Below are 20,751 nucleotides of genomic sequence, written 5' to 3' on the forward strand. Positions count from 1 at the left end.
CCTCTTCCCCCCCTCCCTACCCCCTTGCCCTCTGGTCTGCCCGCTGTGGATGAAATTTCTCGTGACCTTTCCATTATATGGAGAGAGACCCAAAATTCTCTCTTACAGGCTTCTTCACGCATGAAGAGGTTCGCGGATAAGAAAAGAAGAGCTCCCCCCGTTTTTTCCCCTGGAGACAAGGTATGGCTCTCCGCTAAATATGTCCGCTTCCGTGTCCCTAGCTACAAGTTGGGACCACGCTATCTTGGTCCTTTCAAAATTTTGTGTCAAATTAATCCTGTCTCTTATAAACTTCTTCTTCCTCCTTCTCTTCGTATCCCTAATGCCTTTCACGTCTCTCTTCTCAAACCACTCATCCTCAACCGTTTTTCTCCCAAATCTGTTCCTCCCACTCCTGTTTCCGGCTCCTCGGACGTCTTCTCGGTCAAGGAAATTTTGGCTGCCAAAAAGGTCAGAGGGAAAAATTTTTTTTTAGTAGACTGGGAGGGTTGTGGTCCTGAAGAGAGATCCTGGGAACCTGAGGACAACATCCTTGACAAAAGTCTGCTCCTCAGGTTCTCAGGCTCCAAGAAGAGGGGGAGACCCAAGGGGGGGGGGGTACTGTTACGCCGAGCGCTCCGGGTCCCCGCTCCTCCCCGGAGCGCTCGCTTCACTCCCTCCGCTGCAGCGCTCCGGTCACGTCCTCTGACCCGGGGCGCTGCGATCCCGCTGCCAGCCGGGATGCGATTCGCGATGCGGGTAGCGCCCGCTCGCGATGCGCACCCCGGCTCCCCTACCTGACTCGCTCCCCGTCTGTTCTGTCCCGGCGCGCGCGGCCCCGCTCCCTAGGGCGCGCGCGCGCCGGGTCTCTGCGATTTAAAGGGCCACTGCGCCGCTGATTGGCGCAGTGGTTCCAATTAGGGTTTTCACCTGTGCACTTCCCTATATTACCTCACTTCCCTTGCACTCCCTTGCCGGATCTTGTTGCCTTAGTGCCAGTGAAAGCGTTCCTTGTGTGTTCCTTGCCTGTGTTTCCAGACCTTCTGCCGTTGCCCCTGACTACGATCCTTGCTGCCTGCCCCGACCTTCTGCTACGTCCGACCTTGCTTCTGCCTACTCCCTTGTACCGCGCCTATCTTCAGCAGCCAGAGAGGTGAGCCGTTGCTAGTGGATACGACCTGGTCACTACCGCCGCAGCAAGACCATCCCGCTTTGCGGCGGGCTCTGGTGAAAACCAGTAGTGGCTTAGAACCGGTCCACTAGCACGGTCCACGCCAATCCCTCTCTGGCACAGAGGATCCACTACCTGCCAGCCGGCATCGTGACACCAGTCCATAATCCACACCAGGAGCCGGGCATCATGGAGTCCAATATTGTTCATCAATGGCTCCACCCAGCTCAACTCTTACCCCCCATTCCCCCACCCAACCTATTCTATAGCCCCCTATATACATATATACAAGAAAGTAAAAGCAAGGCCTATTCAGCCATGCCACCAAAAGGTTTGCCACACAACATAATTACTTAAACACATACTATACACTTATTAACATAAACATAACTATATACATAACATAACTATACATATAACTATACACATAACATAACTATACATATAACTACATTACTATATACATAACATAACAATTGTAAGGCCCAAGTTCAGTTACCTGCAAGCCCTTCATACACTCATTTCTCTAAAACAAAACAAAAAGCTAAAGGTGACATGCGCCAGCCCTCCACCGGGATCAGAGTATGGCAGACCAGATACCAAATAATTTTTAAACCTATCCCTCACCTACTTTCCCTAGACTCACACTATCGCTGCCCCTAAAGTTTAAGCTGTCCCTACACACTGACCCTACACTGACCCTACCACTCTATCCCTAACCAGAATTAAGGTGCCTCCCCCAAAGGGTTCAGCATCTAGGGCACATCAAATGAAAACCCTCTCCATAGGAGAGAAGCCCTACTTGTACCCAATCTGCCATACTCTAAAGACCTGATCTTCCCGAGGTCACCAGTGATATTCCTACAGACCTCCACCTCAGAGAGGACTTTTCGCTGTGTAGATACTAAACACCGTGCATTCCACGTGTGGTACCTAACCACTAAGCTAACTAAAAATAATGTGCACCGATCTCGGCCACCCAGGGTCTTGAATGCTCCATAAGCCCACTCCGGATAGGCAAGGCCGGCAAGTTGACTCCAGCCGATGGAAGCGCCCACCCGGTTGTAGACCCCTATATTAAAGGGACAATGAAGCAGGAAGTGGTCCATGCTTTCCAGCGTGTTCCCGCACTCTTCTCGGGGACATCCCCGGTCATCAGAGCTCCTACACTTCAGGTTGTCCCTTACACATAGCTTCCCCTGAAAGCAGCGCCAGGCCAAGTCCCAAAACTTCTGGGGGATCCGTTTCGAGTTCAAAAGACTTAAACCAACCCTCAGATCCCGACCTGGGCAGTCCCTGAGCGCCAGAGGCCTCTGGAAGTGGGTCAACAGAACCCGTTTGTCAAGGGAACGCCTTGACTGGGTCCTGATCTCCCACACTCCCAGACCCCACCGACGTAACGCCTTCAGAGTCGGGGTAGCGTAAGCCGGAAGATATCCATGGGGCGTACGGAGGTCCTTCACTTGCCCTCCTGTCTCCCATTCCTGGAAGAAAGGCCGAAACCACTCCCTGCAGGAGAGTACCCATGGAGGATCCCTCTCTTTCCAGAGGTTTGCGATGTTGGCTTTCAAGAAGGTGTTCGTTAAGAACACCACAGGGTTTACCATAGATAAACCCCCTAGTCTCCTCGTGCGGTACGTAACCTCCCTCTTGACTAGGTTCAACCTGTTCCCCCATAACAGTTGGAAAAACAGGCTGTAGATCCTAGTGTAGTAAGCCTCTGGCAAGATACATACGCTGCCCAGATAGATAAACAAGGGGAGCAGGTACGATTTGATCAGGTGTACCCTTTCCCTGAGGGTCATAGACCAACCCTTCCACTGGTCCACCTTCTGAGTGGCATCCTGGAGCTTACCGTCCCAGTTTTTGGTGGGATAATCATCCTGGCCGAATGTGATGCCCAAAACTTTTGCTGACTCTTGGAGCCCTGGAAGGGTGTCCGGGAGATCAAACGTGGGATCCCCCCCTCCCAGCCAGAGACTTTCACACTTATCCCGATTGATCTTGGACCCGGATGCCTCCGAGTAACGATCCACCTCCGACATCACCACCTCGACCTCCACCCTCGAGGAGACGAAAATGGTGACATCATCAGCGTACGCCACCACTCTCTGGGCGACATCCAGCTCCGCCAGACTCATCCCGACTCCCGCTAACGGCCCACAATCTACCCTCCGGACGAAGGGATCGATTGCGAACACGTATAACAGCGGGCTCAAAGGACAACCCTGACGGACTCCGGACCCCACCTCAAAAGAGCGGCCAGACCAACCGTTCACCAGTGGGAAACTCTCTGCCCCTGCATATATGGTGACAAGCCAATTCACAAAAGTACTCGGTAAGCCATATCTCAGGAGGACGGACCAGAGGTACTCGTGGTTCACCCGATCAAATGCTTTGGCCTGATCCAGGGACAACAAGTACCCCTTCCAGAGACCCGCACTACTCCGCTCCACTGCCTCCCTGACACTGAGGACAGCACTTAAGGTGCTTCGGCCCGGAACAGAGCAGTGCTGGGCCCCCGAAAGGAGCCGGGGTGCAAACTTCACCAACCGATTAAACAGTATCTTGGCCAGAAGCTTCCTGTCCGTATTGAGAAGAGCTATGGGTCTCCAATTCCCAATCCGGCTAGGATCTTTACCCTTTGAGAGAAGAATCAGGGCCGACCTCCTCATTGACTTTGGCAGAGTGCCCGAGGAGAGACACTCATTAAATACCTCAGTCAAGAGGGGAGCTAAAGACTCCTTAAAGGTCCTGTACCACTCGGATGTTAAGCCATCCGGACCTGGAGACTTCTTAGGGGCAAGCCCCTCGATCGCCAGTCTCACTTCCTCTTCCCTGATTTCTTCTGCCAAAACATCAAGAGAGGGGTCTACCCCTGGCTCAGGAATGGTTTCAGCCAGGAAAGCCGACATCTTGTCCCGATCTAGATCCTTCCTCCCCAAGAGATGTGAGTAGAAGGATCTGACAACCTCCAGGATCCCTGATCTGGACCGATTCAGAGATCCCGTACTATCGATCAGTCCTGAAATGACTTTACTACTCACTGACATCTTACAGTTTCTGTAAGGGTCGGGCGAGCGGTACTTCCCGAAATCCCTCTCAAAAACCAAAGATGCGTGCCTATCGTACTGACACCTCATCAGCAAGGATTTCACTCTGGAGATATCCTCTCGGCTACCTCCAGTCGAGACGAGAAGCTCGAGTTTCCTCCTCAGACCCTGATACAGGCGATACCTGTTCAGGGACCTGAGGCTCGAGAGCTGGCGGAAGAACCCCGCAACCCGCTTCTTGAATATCTCCCACCACTCTGACTTACTACTACAAAGGCCCAGTAAAGGTACCTGACTCTGAAGAAAATCCTCAAAGGACTGTCTTATCTCCGCTTCCTCCAGGAGGGACGAATTCAGCTTCCAATAACCTTTACCCATCCGGGGGGTCTCTGAAACATTCAAGGAAAACAAAATCATACAGTGATCGGAGAATTCCACCTCAATCACGGACACTGCGGAAGAGACGGCTTCCTCCTTTAAATAAAACCTGTCTATCCTAGACCTGCAGCTACCTCGATGATAGGTGAAACCCACGTGGCCTGAGGGGCTCCGGATGTGGGCGTCCTCTAGGCGAGCTTCCCTAACTATGCTATTGAGGGCTGTACTATCATAAGCCAGCGGACCATTGGAGCCTCTCCTATCTTGGGACCTCGTGACAGTATTGAAGTCCCCTCCAAAGATCACTTGCCGACTTGTAAAAAGGAAGGGCTTGATCCTCATAAAGAGGCTTTTACGGTCCCACTTTGTTTGTGGGGCGTAGATGTTAATGAGCCGGAGCTCTTGCCCCTTCATGAGGACATCTAAGATCAGGCACCTCCCCATTTCCAACTCGATAACCCGTCTGCATTCAACAGGAGCGGTAAAAAGGACCGCCACCCCACTATATGGTTCAGCCGCAAGAGACCAGTGGGAGGGGCCGCGCCTCCACTCTCTCCTGGCTTTTACCAGGGAGGCTAGATCTGACAACCTGGTCTCTTGCAGATACAAAATGTCGGCTTCAACTCGGCCGAGAAAATCAAAGGCTGCAAATCTAGCCATATCAGACTTAATGCTGGCACAGTTAATGGATGCCAGCGTCAATGGGGTGAGTGCCGCCATCCTGAGTGATCGAGTTGGATGGCCTATCCCCTTTACCTCTTACCCTTCTTCTTCCCCCCTTCCCCATCAGAAGAAGACCCCCTTTCCTTCTTTTTAGACCTCTTTAGGGATGCTGACATATCCATCCCACGATCCTCATCTCCTGACCCAGGGGCCACCTGCCCTCCCAAGGAAGTTACCTCAGAAGGAACAGGCTCAGCACCTCCCGGAGGTTCCTCCGCCTCTGAACAAAGACTCTCAGCCTCCCCCTCCAAAGAAAGGGAAGAGTCCTTGCCAAGGGCCCGATACCTATTGGATAGAACGATCAGAGGGGGGTTGGTCAGGCTTTTCCCAGGCACTTGGCCTGCAACACCGGAGGAGGAAGATGATGCCCTGAGTACCCTCTGGCCCTGCCTCCTTCTGCCGCACTTTTGTTTTTCCTTTTGCCCTTTCCCATCTTCCTCATCCAAACTTTCATATTGAGAGGAACTTGAGGAAATGGCCCTATTTGCCTCCTCTTTACGAAGTTTCCTTATCTCTTCACCTAACTTGGCGTCCCCAAGAGCCTCAGCTGTCTTCTCTGAGCCAGCGTCGGGAGCAGGATCCCGGACTACACCTTCTACCAGGGAACTTTCAAGATCCCTGCTCCTTCTGCGCCTCTCCTCCCTCCTAAGCTTAGAGGGGCTCTTGTTCTTAACTTTCTTCATTGGCTCTAGTGCCCCTTCTCCTCTGCTGGCCCCCACCCCAGATGAGGCAACCTCACTGCTCTCCCTATCCCGGGTGGTCACAGCATTGGAGAATGAGCGGGGACACCGGCTAAATGGGTGACCAAGGTCACCACACAGGTTACAGCGAATCTGGCCACAGGTGGCAGCCAGATGACCCTCCGCACCGCACAATGCGCACATCTGCTTAGTGCAGTTTGCGCTAAAGTGTGTGGGATCACCACACTTGTGGCACAGCTTCGGCTGTCCCTGGTAAAAGACTTGGATTCTATCGCGGCCGAGAAAGGCGGCTGATGGAATGTGTGCGACAGTGTTACCTGAACGGCGGAGGCGGACGGAAAACGTCCAGGCTCCAGACCAAATGCCATGTTCATCCAGATTTTTCTTGGGGACGTCCGTCACCTCCCCATACCTGCTCAGCCAGGTCATTATGTCATAGCAAGAAAGAGACTCGTTACGTGTCAGAACGGTCACTTTCTTGACAAAACTCTGGCGGGATACCGCCTTCACAGCGAAATCCTGCCAGACAGGCTCGTCCTTCACCAGTGCGTGATTAGACCAAAAGAGCTCAAGCCCTTCTGGCTTCACAAAACTGATGTCGAACTCAGAGGTACCGAAGGGGTGGATCAGAGCAAAGATGTCATTAGCCCTGAATCCCATCTGGAAAAGAAGCTCCACAACTTTTGCCCTAGAAGGGCATGCATCACCGCCTCTCCATACCAGACGGGCCACATTCCTCCGGCCACGCTCCTGCCCGCTTGTTGGAAGGGACCAGACCACCTCCCCGTTATGTTCTCGGAATGCCCCAAGTCCATGTCTTTCTATCCAAAAAGACAAGTCGACCTCCCGGTCCTCTACCTGGAGCGTTCTATCCCCTCTCCTTAAAGCCTCCAGGAGGCGCTGTTGCAAGTTACCTTCCCCTGGATTAAGAGATGAGGATCCCCTGGGACCCCCAGCAGCGACATTAGCATAACTCCTTATTGGAGCAGTCGCTACCGGGGGGGGCAGCCGGACCGACACCACTCCCCCCAGAAACAACAGTAGAGGCAGTAACATTACCCATAACACTTGTGCCTGTCTCCTCCTGCCTAGCTGCACTGGACTGGCTGGGATGTAATCTTGCTCGCTTTATGATGCCGGGCTTTACACTTGCATCATTGGCTTCATTGGGCACACTCAACCTTGCAGCAGTCTTCCCTTTAGAAATATCGGAAGAAGCTGCTTTGTCGCATACTTTGCCCTCGGCCTCCGCCAATACCTCGGCTTCAATTTCTTTAACTGCTACTAACATTGCATGGGTTGTATCATGTCCATGTTCCTGTGGTACCAGTCCTCCACCGCCAGCTCCACCCACAGCAGCCCCACCACAGCGCCACAACTCAAAAGAGCCAGACACCGCTGACTCGGCCGCCGAGAATGGCTCTCCGGTTCCAGACACCTGGACACTCCCCCCTTTGCCTGCAGAGGAGTGCCCCGCAGTGGCAGACCTGTTCTGGGAGCTGCCCTTTCCCTTGTCTTTATAATTGCCCGGCCGCCCGAGCTCCATACCAACCTCTGCCACCTGGACACTCCCCCCCTCACCTGCAGAGGAGTGCCCCGCAATGAAAATATCCCCTAACTGGGGACATGCTACCTTGTCCGCAACACTGTCCGGCCCCTTGGCCGTATCTTTGCAGGTGCTGGCCCCGCTACTATGACAAGCGAGGTCAGTGCTTTCCCCCATCTTTACTGTATTATCCCCGGTGTTCTGGCCCCGCTCCACATTTGCAGAAGGGGGGACAGGCAGATTACCAGGGTCTGCACCCTGAACTGACTTTGCAGCCGGCCCAGGGTGCACAAAAGGAACATAAATCAAGCTTACTTGCTCAGATGTTTTTTTCTGTCTTTTCTTCTTCTTTTTTATTATTTGTTCCTCTCCAAGGTCGTCGCCAAAACTAAAATTATCCAAATGCATGGGGGACTCCATCTTTACAATTTGTGCCAGCAGGGCGCCACCACAACCCTCCTCCTCCTCGCCAGCACTCTCGCCCGATGAAGGTGGTAATGCCACTTGTCCTGCAGGTAGACTTGCTTGGGACATGTTCACACCCTGCATTGGCTGCGGCTTGGCTTCCACAGCTTCCCCACTTGCCAGCACCTTAGCCTCTTCAGCCTCCATTTCTTGGACCTCATCCTCACTACTGCTCTCATCTGCTGAACAATCACCCCCAATCTCCTCTTCTTTTACTGGGGATTTCATCCTGGAGGAGCGATCCTCATTAAGAAGTTTCTCCCTAAATAAATCGCTCCCCTCCAGGACAGCCATTCTCCTCAGCTCAGTCTCCTCCAGCTCCAGCCTCAAGGACTTAACCCTTGCAGAGTACTCTGGTTTCTTCCGCTTGGTAGTTGTGCTCACCTGATACTTGGCAAACTTTAGCTCCTCTCTCAGCTCCCTCAGCTTCTTCCCAAGGAGTTCGTACTCGCCAATCTTGGCAGCAAGTCTGGAGCTGTATGTCGCCATAGACTCCTTGGGTCTTCTCTGGCCCCACTGCTCCACAACCTGGCTCTTGGAGGAGCTCTTCTGTGCTGCAGAGACCTTCTTTAAACCTGTCTTGCTTGCAGGCTTTTCTTCCTGGCTGAGAGCCTTGCGGCTTCCAACCATTGCTGGAGGGACAGAATCCACATCGCTGCGGACCCTGCCAGATCTTCTAACCCCTCCAGCCGGGGCACTGGCTGGTAGCTTTCCCTCTACACCCCTCGCCAGCCTGGACCGAGGAGTGGAGGTCAGGGGATTCATGCTGATGGCTCCCCCAGGAATCTGCCACCTTCCTGGGAAAGCAGGTGGAAAAATCAGCCTCTCTCCTCTGGAAGTCTGGAGTCTCAGGAGCTCAGCAACAGACACACCTAGCGACCACACCCTCCAGAGCTGTACTCACTATTCTGCTGGTGAGATCACTGTGTACATACATTACATTACTTATCGTGTACTGATCCTGAGTTATATCCTGTATTATACTCCAGAGCGCTACTCACTATTCTGCTGGTGGGGTCACTGTGTACATTGCATTACATTACTTATCCTGTACTGATCCTGAGTTATATATCAGACAGGAGGCTCATATCTTATGCATTAATCTTTCTTTATTAATGCCCATAGCAGAATATTCACTATTCAATTAAATGTAATGGAGAAAAAACTTCAAAACTACAACTCCCAGCAGTCCTTGGGGCACAATAGCCACTCCTATCCCTGTAGCCCCTATATAAGGACTGCCCCTTCATCTAACTTCCTCTTTCTTTCTGCTCATAGCAGCATACAGATAAGTGTTCCTTATAGTGTCTTATTATTATAGTTTATTCTTACTTGTATATATATATATATTGGTTCAGCGTATGTTGGTAATTAATACGCTGGTTCACTTTTGATTATAGGTTATATATATGTATATATATTTCTGCCTATAGCTTGCCCGCTCTTTCCCCTTCATTCCTACTTCTTTTACCGGATAGTTCCGGTGCCATACTTTCTACTCCCCTCTGGTTCCCTTCCCGTTTTTTCCCCTTCTTTCCTTCAGTGGTCGCCATCTTACCTGGCGCCGACATTTTCATTTTCTGTGCTTCTCCTTCATCCTCTTTTCGCGGGCGAGGGGCGTGTCCTTCAACGCAGACCGCTCTCTCTCCACGGTCTGCGCTTGAAGAGTGGGCGTGCCTTTGCATTTAGTCATTGGAGGGCGCTTCTGCGTCCTCCAATCATAGCTCTAAGGGACGTAGTCTCGTGAGACTTCGTCCCTGAGAGCAGAGGCTCTCGATATTCCCTCCCAGCGCAGCGCCAGTACAGCGCTAGCGGTGTGGAGGACAGAGCCTGTAATCTGCTATCAGGTCATTACTTCAGTTAGTTCTTGCTATTAGGTTTGTGTGAGACAGAATTTATTCTGTCTCCCCTGATTAGAGAACCTTGCTTTATACTTACCCACATAGCTCTATATATTTTAGTCTGAATAGCTACATCATGGCTGAGGAGCCCACATCTGCTCCCCCTAGAGGGGATGGTTTTTCTCTAGACTCTGCACAGTTTATGACTGCAAACCAAATCCAGGACCTTATTAACAAATCAGTACAAGCGGCCCTAGCTTCTGCCATTGTACCTTCTGGGTCTCAATCCTCAACCCACATGATGTCAGCCCCACCACCTCAGGGCGGTGAACCGCCACTCAAAAAAGGCAAAGCTTCCCAGAAAAGGAAGCATGTCTTGGCGGCATCCAACTCCCCGACAGGGGAAGAAAATAATATGTTCCAGGCAGCTCCTACCCCAACCTGCCAACCCAAACATCCCTCAGACTCGACTCGACCCCTGGGCCTCGGGGAGTTAAAAGGGAGGAGGCAAAGGTCCGCTAGATGGTCCAAACCCAATTCGTTCATAGATTCCTCAGATGAGGATTCGTCTGCTCATTCAGATGAAGCTGACGATGATGAGTCTGAAGCAATGGACCAGGATGTTGGGGACACTGCGTTTGATACCAACGCCAACCCTGCTACGCAGGACGAGATCATCCTAGACGCCCTAGGTGAACCGTTCTTTCACCCTGACGCGATCTCCCACCCGCGATCTGGTGACTGGACCCCACTTCCCCACGTATCGCAATACGTGGAATTTTGGGCACGTAAGTCTTTGGACAAGACGAGCCGAAATAAATTAAGGGCAGAGTGCCCCAGACCCTTTGTACCACATAAAGTGGTTAATACCCCGGAGGTGGACCCGGTTCTATCAAAATACCTCATGAAATCGGGTAAATTCCCCAAAAAAGTGGAATTGAACGCTCCTTTCGGACCATCCAGGAACGTATTCTGGACTTGATTGGTCCCCTCACAAAAATTCTAAACCTGTCTGAGCAGGCGGCAGCGACGGACCAACCTGTTGATCTCCGTCAACTCCGCGGCTGGGCCCAAAGGGCTATTTGCCTAGCGGGCAGCGCCAACACCACCTGCTCAATAGAGAGACGGCGCTCTATCCTTATTTTACCCACGCTTGGTCTGCGATTACGGCAGACGCTTGGATCCTAAATACGATAGCGGGGTTCGTCATCGAACTCCAATCCTTGCCGACGATGGGCATGATGCCAACCCCTATCAGGTTCTCGAACCAAAACGTTGCTCTAATAGACAACGAAATAAGGGATCTCCTGGCCAAACAGGCAATCCGGGAGGTAGTCCACTCCTCTCCAGGTTTTGTGAGCAACCTCTTCTTAATAAAGAAAAAAGGGGGCGGTTACCGTCCAGTGATAAACCTTCGGGACCTCAACCAACATGTCACTTATTGACATTTCAAAATGGAGGGGATTCATTTCCTTCGGGATCTCCTTCATTACGGGGATTGGCTCGTGAAGGTGGATTTAAAGGACGCCTATCTCACCGTCCCTATACACCCAGAGTCTCAACCCTTTCTCCGTTTTCTCTGGAAAGACCGAATGTGGCAGTTTACTTGCCTCCCGTTCGGCCTATCCTCTGCCCCATGGTGTTTCACCAAACTCATGAAACCAGTGGTGGCGTCCTTGAGGAGCAGAGGGGTACGTCTGATCATTTATCTAGACGACCTCCTTATCATGGCCAGCTCCAAAGCACTGGCATCTCTCCACATGGAGTGGACGTTATCGCTATTGCACGACCTAGGGTTCATAGTCAACCGAGAAAAATCGGTTCTAACCCCGGCCCAAGAGATTGAGTTTCTGGGTTTTTTGGTAGACACCAATCATGCCGTCCTCCGTCTTCCCAAGGCCAAACTAGCCCTGATTCGCAAAGAAATCAGGGCGATCTTGCGCAAGGGTTGCTTATCCTTATGGGTCCTGGCGCGCCTAGTGGGTCTTCTGACAGCCTCCATCCAGGCTATATTTCCAGCCCCATTGCACTACAGAGCCCTTCAGAGGCTCAAGATCATGCACCTGCGGCAGGGCCTCAGATATGCAGACGAGGTTCCCCTCTGTCAGGCGGCCACCGAAGAATTGCACTGGTGGCTTCGTCATGCCGTCGAATGGAACGGCAAGACCATTTTCAACTCCAGCCCAGATGTCATCATAGAGTCGGACGCGAGTCGTCAGGGCTGGGGAGCCCGTTGTGGAGCGGATTCCACAGGAGGGACATGGTCCGGCTCGGAAAATTCCCTACATATCAATGCCTTGGAACTTCTAGCGGCGTTCTTTGCCGTCAGGAGTTTTCTTCCACATGCGTCCAATTGCTGTGTATTACTACGCATGGACAACATAGCGGCGGTTCAGTACGTCAACCGCTTGGGGGGCACCAGGTCCAGAATCCTTGCGGATCTCGCGAAACATTTTGGCACTTCTGTCTAGCCCGCGACATTGTTCCGATAGCGGAGTATATCCCAGGGGTCTCCAATTCGGTAGCCGATTGGAATTCCCGCTACCTCCTCGATTCCAGCGATTGGCGTTTGAATCGGTCCGTTTTTCTGCGGTTGAGACAGCTTTGGGGTCCGTTATGCGTGGACCTCTTCGCTTCTCGCCTCAACCATCAACTACCATGTTTTTTCAGCTGGAGGCCAGATCTGGAAGCGTCTGCGGTAGACGCTCTCCGCCAACCTTGGCCGGAGGGAATACATTATGCGTTTCCCCTGTTCCAGTTAATATCCCGGGTTCTCCTACATACTGCGAACCTGAGGGCGACGGTTGTGCTGATCACACCCTGGTGGCTGACACAGCCGTGGTTTCCTCTCCCCCTGGGGATGACCGTGGATTACCCCAGGCTTCTCCCACACTTCCCGCAACTCCTCACCAATCCGACCAAGGGTCTCCACCCGCTTGTAGTGGAGGGGAACCTAACTCTCCTAGCGTGGTTGGTTTCGGGGTCCCGGACGAGGATAATGACCTTTCAAGATCGGCTAGGGATCTCCTCGCCTTGGCCTGGGCCCCCGGGACTAGATCGGCATATCGATCAGCCTGGAGACTCTGGGTTCGTTGGTGTGATCAACGGCAGGTTGATCCCCGTACATGCACCTGTGTCGGTAGTGGTCAACTATTTGGCAGATTCTTTTGAATCTGGCAAATCTTTTAGTTCCATCAATGTGTACCGGTCGGCTATTTCAGCTTATCATTGCCCAGTGGACTCTTTGCCGGTTGGCAAACATCCGCTTGTCTGTAGGCTTTTGCGTGGCATTAAATTTAAGCGTCCCCCGTGGCCTCGATACCAGGCGACCTGGGATGTTTCCAGGTTGCTTGATATGTTCTCTACGTGGGAAGACAATAGCAATCTCCCCTTGAAACTGTTATCATATAAACTAACTGTCCTCTTATGCTTGGTTTCTATCAAGCGTGTCTCGGACGTGAGGGCATTGGAGATCTCTAGGCGACAATTCTCGCCTCAGGGGGTCAAGTTTGCTGTGGTCCGTAGAACCAAGACGGGTATCCAATCGGTTTTTTACCCATCTGCGTTGTCCGTTGCCTGCAGGCATACGAATCGCGGACTGCCGATTTGCGATCTACGGATTCCTCTCAACTTCTGGTTTCTTACGTCAAACCTCATCATCCGGTCACTTCCGCTACTTTAGCACGCTGGGTACGTTCTGCCATGGAGATGGCGGGCATAGACATATCCCTGTTTGGAGCTCATTCATCCAGGGGTGCTATGGCTACTAAGGTGGTCACCTCAGGGGGTTCCCTTTCTGATCTATTAATGGCAGCCGACTGGTCTTCCGAAACCACTTTTCGTCATTTCTACTTCAGACCGGAGGAACATGTCTCCATGTCTGTATTATAGGGCTTGTCAGGTTATGTTGTCGCATGTAACTTAGCTAGTTTTGTTAGCTTTGAACTTGCATAAGATATGAGCCTCCTGTCTGATATATAAATAGAGATTTTCCTAGCTTGTGACGGAAAATATAAGTTATATGAAGACAGGAGGCGAGTATCTTCCCTCCCTACCCACCCTATTACTAGTGTTGCTCGCGAATATTCGCAATTCGAATATTATTCGCGAATATCGCATATTCGCGAATTCGCGAATTTCGCGAATATAGCGCTATATATTCGTAATTACGAATATTCGTTTTTTTTTTTTTCACAGTACACATCACAGTGATCACCCCTCTCTGCTTCCAGCTTGTGTGGTGTAAAGAAGGCTGTAATACTACTGTGTGAGACTGGCGTGCTAAAATTCGCATATGCGAAAATTCGCATATGCTACTTTTCGCATATGCGAATTTGTACGCTTGCATATACCAATATTCACATATATTAATTTTCGCATACGCGAATATTCGCATATGCGAAAATAAAACGAGAATATAACGAATATGCGAATATTCGCGAATATAAGACGAATATTCGCCCATATATTCGCGAATATTCGCGAATTCGAATATGGCCTATGCCGCTCAACACTACCTATTACGTGTCTTTTGTTCTATTCTCAGGTTACTGAACGAAGATGGTGGATCCAGGTTGGCGGTTGACATGTTCGAACTAATGTTTGGGTTCCTCGGTCCCCGTTGGGACGATATCTGTTTCCAGAAGTTAGAGTCCTTCGGCTCCCGTTGGAGCGAGGCTGCGCCCTGAGGTCCTAAGGGTCTAGGGCCGGTTGGAAGACTATTCCGGTTACTGTGCAGCAGGCGAATGAGATTACCGATCGCTGTTGGTGTCCGGTGTACGGATGACCTGTTGGTCCAAGTCATTTTTCATTATCTAGGGTCTCCGTTGAGACGCAGTTGGAGTTTGCCGGTGGATCTTCGACACCCAAGATATCGGGCCGGCTGGCTGCGACGTCGGAAGATTGCGGTGCTAACCGGTTGTCATCTCTAGTTCCAGTGCGGCGGTGTTTCGCATGAAGAAAGAGGAAGTTAGATGAAGGGGCAGTCCTTATATAGGGGCTACAGGGATAGGAGTGGCTATTATGCCCCAAGGACTGCTGGGAGTTGTAGTTTTGAAGTTTTTTCTCCATTACATTTAATTGAATAGTGAATATTCTGCTATGGGCATTAATAAAGAAAGATTAATGCATAAGATACTCGCCTCCTGTCTTCATATAACTTATATTTTCCGTCACAAGCTAGGAAAATCTCTATTTATATCTTGTATTATACTCCCAGAACTATACTCACTATTCTGCTGGTAGGGTCACTGTGTACATAAATTACATTACTTATCCTGTACTGATCCTGAGTTATATCCTGTGTTATACTCCAGAGCTGTACTCACTATTCTGCTGGTGAGGTCACTGTGTACATACATTACTTATCCTGTACTGATCCTGAGTTATATCCAGTATTATACTCCAGAGCTGTACTCACTATTCTGCTGGTGAGGTCACTGTGTACATACATTACATTACTTATCCTGTACTGATCCTGAGTTATATATCAGACAGGTGGCTCGTATCTTATGCATTAATCTTTCTTTTTAATGCCCATAGCAGAAACACAATGTTTATAATAAACGTATTTAATAGAAAAAAATCATAAAACTACAACTCCCAGCAGTCCCCTGTAATCTCCTTCACCAATCCCAGCATGGATGGCTCCTATATAAGGGACTGCCTGTAGACACTCCTCCTCTTTCTTTCTGCTCATGGCAGCTCGGTAAGTACTATAAGTGTTCACTGTGCTATATATGTTCGGTATATAATTGCATATATTTAATTTATAATTGTATGCTCATTTGTCTTGTATTCCATATGGTTACTTCTATCTCTGTATTATTCTTTTGTATTTTGTATATTCCATCTTGTACTGTTATATTCCTGTATACATTCTGTTCTATGGTGCATATTCATATCTTCATAGTGTATTACATTGGTGGCCATTCGGTCACTAGCGCGCTCCCCCTTGTGCCCCACAGTTTTTCCTGCGGGACACTGCCTTTTCTTATACCGCCCTCCTCTCTATTTTGCTTACCCGGCGCCATTTTGTAGGGATTCGCGCCGTCTTCTTCACCTTCTTCCCGCCGCTCACTCCGTCTTCGCGGGGTAGGCGGGTTTAGAGGTGTGGTTTATTGACGCGCTCCCAGCGACTCGCTCTCCTCTCTCACCATGCGGCCTATGACAGCGCTTACCGCCGTAATCGCGCGAGATTACAGCTCTAGGCGCTGTAGCTGGGTTACACCTCCTTTCACCCTCGCCAGTGTTGTGGGAGCGTTGAGAGGAGCACCAGCATATACGGTTGCGGTGTTAAAGTGTGTGATAAGCAGTAGGTACGTACATCCTTTTTGAGTATCTAGACTCCGGTAGGTTACTTCAGCTGTTGGGCTCAGACCCCGATCGCTGAGGTTTACCTAGATAGATATATATATATATATATATATATATATATATATATATTCAGGGCTGTTACCGGACCTTTAGTTCTATAGATTATCAGCTACTTGTTAGCTTCTGCATACATTTCTTATGGCTGGGGATAGTAATAATACCCCTCTATCTGCTTTAGCTGGTGTTGCAGGAGAGGAGCTAAATATCGAAGCTTCCCAAATAATGTCAGCTTCTCAGATCCAGGACCTATTTAATTGGTCCGTTCAAGCAGCCTTGGCTTCCGCTGTTATTCCACAGACCACTCTTACTGGAGACAATATCACCAAAGGTAAAGCCCTATTCAAACGTAAGCATGTAACTGGAAACTCTGACTCCCTGGCAGGGGAAGGACAATTTATGCCCCAGACAGGACCCAACCCGGCCTGTCACTCCCCGCAACCTGATGACCCTCACCAATCCTTGGGCCTCAAGGAAAGCAACATTAAGAGGCACAAATCCGCTAGGCGGACAAAACCGGACTCTTATAATGATATATCTGATGAAGAGGAGAGTCTGAAGTGGCTGAGGTCACAGACTCTGGGTCAGATAGAGAGGATGCGGGGATAATGGCGGAATATTCTGACGCCAATCCTGAAACGCAGAGCGAGGCAATTTTGGACACGCTTGGGCAACCCTTCTTTAGCCCAGATGCGATTACGCATCCCCGTTCCGGGGACTGGGCTCCACTGCCGCAAGTAGCTCAATATATTGAGTTTTGGACCAGGCGATCTTTGAACTGGTCCAACCGGAATAAATTACGGGCCGAGTGCCCCAGGCCCTACATTGCCAAAAAGGTGGCGGCCATGGAGCTAGATCTGGTATTAGTGAAATACCTTACCCGCTTGGGGAAGTATGCAAAAAAGGGATTGAAAGGTCTTTTAACCCCTTAAGGACTCAGCTCATTTTGGCCTTAAGGGCTCAGACAATTTAATTTTTACGTTTTTGTTTTTTCCTCCTCGCCTTCTAAAAATCATAACTCTTTTATATTTACATCGCCAGACTAGTATGAGGGCTTGTTTTTTGCATGATCAGTTGTCCTTTGTAATGACATCACTCATTATATCATAAAATATATGGCGCAACCAAAAAACACTATTTTTGTGGGGAAATTAAAAAGAAAAATGCAATTTTGCTAATTTTGGAAGGTTTCGTTTTCACGCCGTACAATTTACGGTAAAAATGACATGTGTTCTTTATTCTGAGGGTCAATATGATTAAAATGATACCCATTATTGTATACTTTTATATTATTGTTGTGCTTAAAAAAAATCACAAACTTTTTAACCAAATTAGTACGTTAATAATCCTTTTATTTTGATGACCTATAACTTTTTTATTTTTCCGTATAAGAGGCGGTATGAGGGCTAATTTTTTGCGCCATGATCTGTACGTTTTTTTGATACCACATTTGCATATAAAAAACTTTTAATACATTTTTTATAATTTTTTAAAATAAAATGTATTAAAAAAAGTAGCAATTTTGTACTTTTTTTTTTTTACCTTCACGCCGTTCACCGTACGGGATAATTAACATTTCATTTTAATATTTCGGACATTTACGCACACGGCGATACCAAATATGTCTATTAAATTAATTTTTTACACTTTTTGGGGGTAAAATAGGAAAAAACGGATGTGTTACTTTTTTATTGGGGGAGGGGATTTTTCACTTTTTTTTACGTTTACTTTTACATTTTTTAACATTTTTTTTACACTTGAATAGTCCCCATAGGGGACTATTCATAGCAATACCATGATTGCTAATACTGATCTGTTCTATGTATAGGACATAGAACAGATCAGTGTTATCGGTCATCTTCTGTTCTGGTCTGCTCGATCACAGACCAGAGCAGGAGACGCCGGGAGCCGGACAGAGGCAGGTGAGGGGACCTCCGTGCGGCGTTCTGAATGATCTGATCCCCGCAGCAACGCTGCGGGCGATCCGATCATTCATTGAAATCGCGTACTGCCGCAGATGCCGTGATCTGTATTAATCCCGGCATCTGAGGGGTTAATGGCGGACGCTCGCGGGATCGCGGGCGTCGGCCATTGCCGGCGGGTCCCTGGATGCGATCAGCAGCCGGGATCAGCCGTGCATGACACTGGCATCGCTCCGATGCCCGCGGTTATGCACAGGACGTAAATGTACGTCCTGGTGCGTTAAGTACCACCGCACCAGGACGTACATTTACGTCCTGCATCCTTAATGGTTTAAAACAATTCAAGACCAGTATTTTGGACCTGCTCGGTCCGTTAACCAAGATTCTGAATTTATCTGAGCAGGCGGCATCTACTGCCCAACCTGTAGATTTAGTACAGCTTAGGGGCTGGGCTCAGCATGCTATTTTTATGCTGGGCAGTGCTAATACTACTTGCTCCATAGAACGGCGCAGATCGATTCTAATGAAATTGGAGCCACAACTGTCTCACCTGGCAGAGAACGAGCCAGGTCCCTCGGCTGAGGGTTTGTTATTTGGAGACAACCTAATAAAAAACATCAATAGACAAGGCCCAAACCTCTCTCAAGAAAGTGGGTCAATCCGCAAAGGTTTTTGGCAAGGCCGGCAGAGGAAGAGGCTGTTCTGCCGGCCGCAATACCTACTACAGGCCCTACTCTAGACCCCTTACCCAACCATATGCTCTTGCTCAGCAGCCATACCCACTACCGGTGGCGCAACCTGCCCCATTCTTTCCCCCACGTGGACGGCCCTGGAGAGGACGAGTCGGTCGATGATATCCTAGTTCTCGCCCACCAACTGGTGAGTACATTCCTACTACCACTTCCACATACATTTGTGGGGGGCAGACTGAAGTATTTTACCCACGTCTGGTCCACAATTACGGCAGACACTTGGATTCTCTATACGGTAGCGGGGTATCGCATAGAATTCCAGTCTCTAACGGACATGAAAATTATTCCCCAACCTATTCGGTTCTTCAAACAAAACATAGCCCTCATGGACAACGAGCTTCAAGAGCTTTAGTCAAAACAAGCGCTGCAAGAGGTATACCCCTTGTATCCTTGTATCCTTGGTTTATCAGCAACCTCTTCTTAGTCAAGAAGAAGGATGGCGGTTATCGTCCGGTGATAAACCTAAAAGATTTAAATCAGCACGTGACTTACTGTCACTTCAAGATGGAGGGGATCCACCTGTTGCGAGACCTTCTGTGGCCAGGAGACTGGCTGGTAAAGGTCGACCTAAAGGACGCGTATCTCACCGTCCCCATGCACCAGTCGTCACAGCAATTCCTAAGATTTCTGTGGAGGGACCGAATGTGGCAATTCACTTGCCTTCCATTCGGGTTGTCATCGGCTCCATGGTGTTTCACCAAGTTAATGAAACCTGTGGTGGCTGCTCTTTGGAGCAGAGGAGTACGCTTAATAATCTACCTGGATGACTTGCTAATCATGGCACGTTCCAGGGCACAGGCCATGTTACACAGTCATTGGACGGTGTCTTTGCTGGAGGAACTAGGGTTCCTGATCAACCACAAGAAATTAGTGCTTTCTCCTTCACAGGAGATGGAGTTTTTAGGTTTCCTGGTGGATACCAAGCGAGCCGTCCTGCATTTGCCCAAATCCAAACTGGCCCTGATTCAAAAAGAAATCAGGGCGGTCTTACGCAAAGGTTGGGTGTCGTTGAGGATGATCGCACGAATAGTCGGCTTGTTGTCAGCCTCCATTCAGGCGATTTTTCCGGCCCCACTCCACTACCGGGCCCTTCAACGGCTCAAAGCTCTCCACCTTCGGCAGTGACTCTTTGTCCAGAATCGGTGGAAGAGTTGCGCTGGTGGCTACGTCACGTTGTCGAATGGAACGGCAAAACTATATTCAATTCCTGCCCATACGTTATAATAGAGTCGGATGTGAGCCGCCAAGGTTGAGGGGCTCGCTGTGGGCAGGACGCGACAGAAGGGAGGTGGTCCGAAGAGGAGTCTCTTCTCCATATCAACGCCCTGGAACTCTTAGCAGCATTCTTTGCTATCAGGAGATTTCTTCCCCACGGTTTCAACTGTTGCGTATTACTACGCATGGACAATGTGGCGGTGGTGCAATGTGTCAACCGCCTTGGGGGCGCGAGGTCCAGAATTCTGGCGGACATTGCGTCCGAGTTCTGGCACTTTTGTCTGTCCCGGGATATCATCCCCATAGCGGAATATCTTCCAGGGGTGTCCAATTCTGTGGCAGACTGGAACTCCTGCTATTTGATAGATTCCAGCGATTGGACGCTAGATCGATCGATTTTTCTGGCAATGGGAGATCTTTGGGGTCCGTTACACACGGACCTTTTCGCTTCTCGCCTCAATCGTCAACTTCCCCGGTTCTACAGCTGGAGACCGGATCCGGAAGCGTCAGCAGTGGACGCATTGCGCCAGCTCTGGCTGAAGGGGACACATTATGCGTTTCCCCCATTCCCGATGATTACCAGAGTCCTTCTTCACATAGCGACAGTGGTTCTGGTCACTCCCTGGTGGCCGA

This window comes from Hyla sarda, chromosome 5 (assembly GCF_029499605.1).
Source record: "Hyla sarda isolate aHylSar1 chromosome 5, aHylSar1.hap1, whole genome shotgun sequence".
Lineage (NCBI taxonomy): Eukaryota > Metazoa > Chordata > Amphibia > Anura > Hylidae > Hyla > Hyla sarda.